Source organism: Electrophorus electricus, chromosome 26 (assembly GCF_041902795.1).
Source record: "Electrophorus electricus isolate QZ-2024a chromosome 26, ASM4190279v1, whole genome shotgun sequence".
Taxonomy (NCBI): Eukaryota; Metazoa; Chordata; class Actinopteri; order Gymnotiformes; family Gymnotidae; genus Electrophorus; species Electrophorus electricus.
Window position 1 is genome coordinate 8218464 of NC_137522.1, and position 6633 is coordinate 8225096.

Here is a 6633-nt window from a genome sequence, read left to right on the forward strand (position 1 = left end):
TGTTTCACAGATACCATTATTCTCATTTTAAGTGATTTATCGTTTATTTATCATTTATAAGTGACTTGGCAGGTTGTCCAGATAAAGTACTTCCTTTAAAAAAGTTTGGACTTGGCCGTGCTATATTAAAATGTGCAAAATGGGTTAATTTAAATGCAAAGATGATTGTCATTGGACATGGTGACTATGTTGAAAATACAACATTGTGCAAATTTGACCGATGTGATTAAATTACTACAATAGTAAGAGGTATACACAGACTACGAGGTGGTGTAGCATCACAAGCTGCTGGACAACCTACTGTGTGTGACTGCAGAAATGTCCAGAAGAATCAAAACATTTTTGAAGCTGCTATGAGGGCTGTTTATGGTGACTGTGCCGGTTTGTGCCGGTACCCAGACATATTGGGATCGTGGAGCTGTTTCTGGGAGAGGAAAAGAGATGAAAGGAAGCAGATCTCTTGAGAGGAAGAGAGTGGAAGGAATTGGATCATGTGGCCATGTAGTGAGGTTGCTGGAAGTCAGACGTTTGTCTGAAGAGAAGAGAAACAGAAGCCAGACACTTGGATGTGGGGGTATGAACACTTTTTGGAAGAGTGGGAACAGAGGAAAAGAACTGGAAGATTGCCGCAACCTTCTCCTGAAAGCAGGTGATGAAATCCTCGGGAGTGAAAGATGAGGGTGGAGGGGGAGGGTTAAGGACCGAAGAAAAAACACTGAAGAGCTCGTATGGATCAGATGCTTATGATTAAAATGTTCTTTTGTAGCAGCATGACTTTGCAGATGGCACTTCCAGTGAGTACTGGTATGAGCTGAGGTCTGAATCCAGGAGAGGTTGTTTTTTTTTTTTCCCACTGTCTCTATGCAGCCCTTTTTGATTAATATGACTGAAAATTTGAATTGTAATGACATTTTGGAGTTTTCTCCTGTGGTAATACAGAGCACAGAAGAATCATTAATGAGGGGAGCATAGAAAGGAAAGTATTAGTAACTGTATCCAGGGAGACAGAAGAAAGTGGGTTTTGAGCTCCAACATTTTCTTGGAGCTCAAACTTCACTAGAGGTGTGCTAAATTTTCAGAAGTTCAGAGTGTGCTGAACATTTAGGAGGTGCTCTGTGCAGCACTCTGTTTATTGTTTAGTGTGAAATAGGCAGTTTGATATCAACATAATGGATTTAAATCACAGTATGTTAAAGATCCCCTCAAAAATATACAGTTGTGGCCACTTTGAAGTCGCAAAACAGTGTGGTAATGAACTGTATGATTACTTACTGATATCCTAATCAAGAGCTACTCCATTAGCCATTCTCTGCCATGGTTTTGCGTTGCATAGCCTTGAGAAGCATTCAGCCAAAATTACAATGTCAAAGGCAACGAGAAGTCTCATATTCTCCAGGTTTTATGAAGTGTGGTGCAATTTCCACGACAAATTATAGCCCTACATTGAAGTAAATTTTGCGCACAAAAATGCTTCTAAAATTCTTGTCTGTCTACTGGGAAGTCAAATTTACTGTCTGATATAGACCCTTGTTGAACAGCATTTATCTTGTTTCCATAATAGTCTACACTAACAGATGTTATGTGACTTGTCCTTTATATAGTATATAGTGTGAATTGCGACTATAAGTCTTAGGCTTAAATCTTTACAACATAATTAGCTTTACACAGATGCTTAATTTTTGCAGGCCAATCTAATTTTTTAATACCATAATCCAAGGACCTAAACACCAGAACTCTACAGGACAGAACTGATGCAATGAAATATAGTTACACTTTTGATTTTAAAATAGAATTAAACTTCCATGTGACAGTTGCATTTTCACACCACTATTTCTTCATGCATACCTTCACAATATTCAGCGTATTACTTTCGATTGTTAAAGAATAAATGCTCAAGAAGTAAACAAACAGCAGAACTGTTTGAAAATTAACTTTGAAAAGATTGTCAACTGTTTTTACCTTATAGTTGCAGAAGGAGCATGTGGTGAATTCACTTTGACCAATTGATTCATACAGTATTCCAAAGACGATGATGGATGCCAACGTGCTTCCTATTCATGTGACACCGGTTACAAAGCATTTGATGAAAAGTGGCGGGGAGTAGTAACCTGCCAACAGCCTGACTACAGGGTCGTCCACAGCTTCTGGCGTGTCCACAACCCAAGCTGGGCCAACATCAACACCCAGAGACAGCTCCCGTTCTGGCAGAACTCCAGGCGCAACAAGGGAAGACTCGACTAGTCCTCTCCCTCTGATTAGCAGAGCGAGGTATAACCACGTTATACAAAGCAGCTACCAACAAAAGATCTGCCTTTCTCAAAAAACTGCTCAAAAGACGGACAAACAGAAAAAGCAGACAAATCCAATGTCGCAGCCATAGCCAGTACAAACAGCACAACACACCCCACACACAAAGAAGGAAGGGGGGAGAAATAAAAAACACCAACCAGAACCAAACACCAGAGAGAAGGGGCAAAACTAAAAGGAACAGGCTAAAAAGGAACTAACAGGAACCAGAGGAGAAACAGAGGACGAGCCCCCAATTGTTACGACCCCGTCTAGGCTGTGAGGCCATAACACTGAAAAAGAAATGCAAACGGCTAACTTAAACACACAAAATATATGCTGAAAATGCATTGTAATAAAAACAGGAGTTGGAATAATATCATAATAGCAGAAGGAAATAGTTAAAAATAACAGTCATAGAACTGACATTTATGGTATAACTCAATAAATGTAACTGTAGACTTATATGTAATGAGTCATAATTAACTCCACCCTTACCTTATATATATATATATATATATATATGTATATATATATATATATATATATATATATATATATATATGATGTGATGTGATGTGACAGTATTTCCTGTGTGACATAACACGGCATACATTTGAATTTGCATGCTAATTTCTGCTTGACGATCATTATTCATATAATACTCAGGGGTTTAACTAATTCCAGTTTAACCGTGTCATCTCCTTAAAACTTGGGATGTCATTCATGATGGCAGGGACGCAATGTGATCAAGTCAGCATAGTGTTGTCAATTTCTTATTATTTTATATCATTATGATATCAGAGGAAATTGTGTATTTGTTGTTTCTGAGGGAAAAAAGTTTCATATTAAACTTTCATATTAATATAATTTACTCTGATACTTCAAGGAAGAGTATCTGATTTGTTCACAGCATTCATTTGAACTCAAATTTAAATGATTATGCTAAATTATTAGTAAAAAGTAGTGACAGTACGTGAGGGAAATGTGTGGGGAGGCTAACATGTAAATGACTACTAATCAAGACCATTTTTGTTACCTATACAAACAGACAGTAATGCTGAATTAATTTTCTAAGAAACGTTCACAGCCATGTTATCCAGCTTTAATCGTGAACTTAAGAGATCTGATGATAGCAACACTAAGTGATTCTAAGTGATTCTCTAATTGGTTTCCAAGACGCTATGTAGCTAGCTATATTATAGCTGAATATGAATGGGTATTATTACAAACAGGTACATAGCAGTTATAAATTTGAAACTGCAAATGGAATTCCAAAATTTGCTTCTCAGTTCTGACTGGTCAGTTTCCATACCAAAGGTTGTAGGCTTTCAACCTCAATATTTTTTTGTTAGTGTTTTGTTTTTGTTTTTTAAATGTATCTATTGGTCCACCACCATCCCCCTCTTTAGAGGACTATTAAGACTTAATTTATACTTATGTATTGTTCATGAGGGAAGATACATAAGCGCAAATAAAGAAACAATAAAAAAATAAAATTTATTAATAACACCAGCAGTATAGTATGTACAGTTTGTATGACAGATGTTAAACATTGTTATACAGAGATAGAATTCTGTATTAGGGAGAGTTTGGATATGGAGAAAATTGTTTTGTGGTAGTTATGTAGCTTGGTATGGAACTGGGTATGGATTTGTGTACCTGCTTTTTCAGTGTTCATTTGGAGGCATGATTACTGTAGAATATTAATTACCAAGGTCCAGATTGAGTCATATTGAGTGGATTTGCCAATGCGGAACCATGCTCTACATTTCACCTAGCATGTTTTTACACCTAATTTAGATTTTCATCATAATCAAAATTATATCACTGATGATATACTGCAGTGGTTTGATTAATGTTCCAGTCTTTAATGATGATTTGGACTGATACACAAGAACACACAAACAATATATTTAAAATAAAATATAGTTTAATAATTGTAATAATCTTAATACAAGCGCTATTCATTATGATTTAATGTATGTGCAACATTAGATGCTTTATTATTATTGTTGTTGTTATTTAATGCAACACCACAAGCAAAGAGCTATGGGTCAGCTTCATTTGGAAGAAGGCAATAAGTATGTCAACAGATTCATATTCTGTATTATCTATTATGTATGTCTACAATGACAGAAGAAGAAACAGAACAACATTAAATACAGAAAAATCCAGTTTAAATGCAAGATTACGTTGTAAGAGTTTAACTCTTATGAGATTAAGAATGTATTAAGAAATACTCCTTTGTGAATTATCATGATGTGAATGCATCAGTAGGGTAGTGGGGGAATCAGGTTCCTGTCCGGTTGACTGGTTGTGCTCTGGTGATCCTCCCAGGATGGAGTGCACGCCAAATGCATCAGGTCTGTCTTTTCCGCAGAGCGGGTTTCAAGACAAACCATCACAAATTCATGGGGTTACACCGCTGACGCACAGAAGTCCACAGGAAAGCCCGGAAACGGGAGGGGGATGCTAAGAAGTTATCTTGCCCAGTGGGAACACAGAGTTTACAAATACTTGGAAAGATCATTCTCTACCACCTGAAATGGAAGAACAGCTATAGCTGCATAATTCTTGAGACAATTCCAACATCTCACTCTGTAAAAACAATCTGATATCATTTGGGTGAATTTGGGTGAAATCTACGAGTACATATGCAATCTTTAAGAGTATAAACAAATTTCTACAATAATTTATGGTGATTTTATGGAGGGTTTTTTGTTGTTGTCTGTTTTCTTACGCTGGGATTATTCAGTGGGGAATATCTCTTCACAACTTGGCCGTCTCGGTCAATGAGGAACTGCACAAATGTCACACACAAACATCAGTCACAACATCACAGCACCTTCTAAGCCAAAAGAGCAGACAAGCAGTGAATTTAAAAACAAGGAACCAGATAGAGAGATAAAATGTAATGGTTCTAAATTTCCATAAATAAATGTGAATAGGAGCTAAGGAAGGACATACCTTAGTGAAATTCCACTTGATGCCACTGGAAGGGATGGGAAAGTATATGTGTTTTACCATATGAATCACTACTAGTAATTATGTCAGCCATCATAATGCAGTTACAGAGAGGTAGTGACAGAAAAGTGACAGAAGAATTAAAGCATTAATCCTGCTTTGTCATGTCATGGTTATTGAGCCCTTTGTGAGAAGATATCTGACTTGGCATGTCCCCTTTTGCTGAGTGGGTGCTGAGATGCCAATGTGGCATTACAGCATGTCCATGCAGTGCCATCACCTGGAAAGTGAGTCTGTCCAGTGCCTACACCAAAACCACCCCAAACCCTGCCCGCAAATCAGATCTCTCCAGTATTCAGATCTAACAACGTTCTCTTCGTCCAACCTTAACATTGTACCTGAACCAAATATTCTTGTGGAAGTCAATAGAACCAAGATTGAGACAGCTTTATATTAATTATTACGGGAAATAAATGCTTCTGCTTGTATCACTAAATGGGAATAGTGCTGACTTACTTTCCCAGAAATCCTTTGCCATTAGGCTGTTCCTTTAGCAAATTCTTTGATTTGTGCACTGGTGCCTGGTAGTTAAGGTTTTGTTGCTGTTTGCCTCTGTTGTGTTCTACATTTGTTGTGTTGTTCAAAAAGTAAAAGGTCAAAGTTCTTCAATATTCAAAGGCTTACCGAATTGTTCTGTAATGAGATCATTTAAGAAAAAAAGGTTCTAAGACATTAGGGTTAGGGTTAGAATAATCATATCACCATTTCTCTATAAGGAAGTAAAGTTTCTTTAAAATTTGTGTAATGCAATTCTGGTCATTACCTGAGCTCCCGTGTCACAGATTATTTCTACAGGATACAGGAAAAAATATGTATCTAAAAGAAAAATGATTATGTAAAAGTTCTGTCAGTTAATAGAAAAATATGTAAATTCTCTAGAACTGCTTAGAAAGATACTGTTAAATGTCTGTAATACAAGTCTGTTCTTTACCTGAACTCCAGAGATCTCCAGTGGGGGCAATCAGGCCATCTGGATCCTCCCTGTGTATTGGATGCTAGGGTTAGGGTTACAGAATATAGAAAACATGCATATTTTAGGAAGGAAATTTGAAAAAAGATTCTGTAAACATTATGACAGCATATAGAAAATAATATATAAATTCTCTAGAACTGCATAACCCATATAGGGTTAGGGTTACAGAATATAGAAATAAAAATATGTCAGTTCTCTTTAAGGACATAGAAAGATTCTGTAAAGGTTCTGACAGTGTGCAGAAAAAAATATTTTATCTACAAGGATATTAAAAGATTCAGTGTACAAGATAAAATATGTAAATTAGGTACAACTCCTTAGAAAGATTCTGTAACCAGAAAATGTGA

The 6633-nt window shown here is 36.6% G+C and overlaps 1 long non-coding RNA gene across 2 annotated transcripts; it reads right to left on the bottom strand.

Moving 5' to 3' along the window:
• Window positions 1-4201: 4201 nt before the first annotated feature.
• Window positions 4202-6329, bottom strand: LOC145653885 (uncharacterized). 2 transcript variants are annotated; one of them, XR_014120125.1, is made up of 5 exons: window positions 6245-6329; window positions 6077-6129; window positions 5257-5281; window positions 5030-5089; window positions 4202-4829 (listed from the first exon to the last, which is right to left on the bottom strand). It is a non-coding gene; the product is annotated as an uncharacterized LOC145653885 (long non-coding RNA). The 2 variants fall into 2 exon arrangements; XR_014120124.1 differs by lacking the exons at window positions 6077-6129; window positions 6245-6329 and adding an exon at window positions 5770-5814.
• Between the last annotated feature and the right edge of the window lie 304 nt (window positions 6330-6633).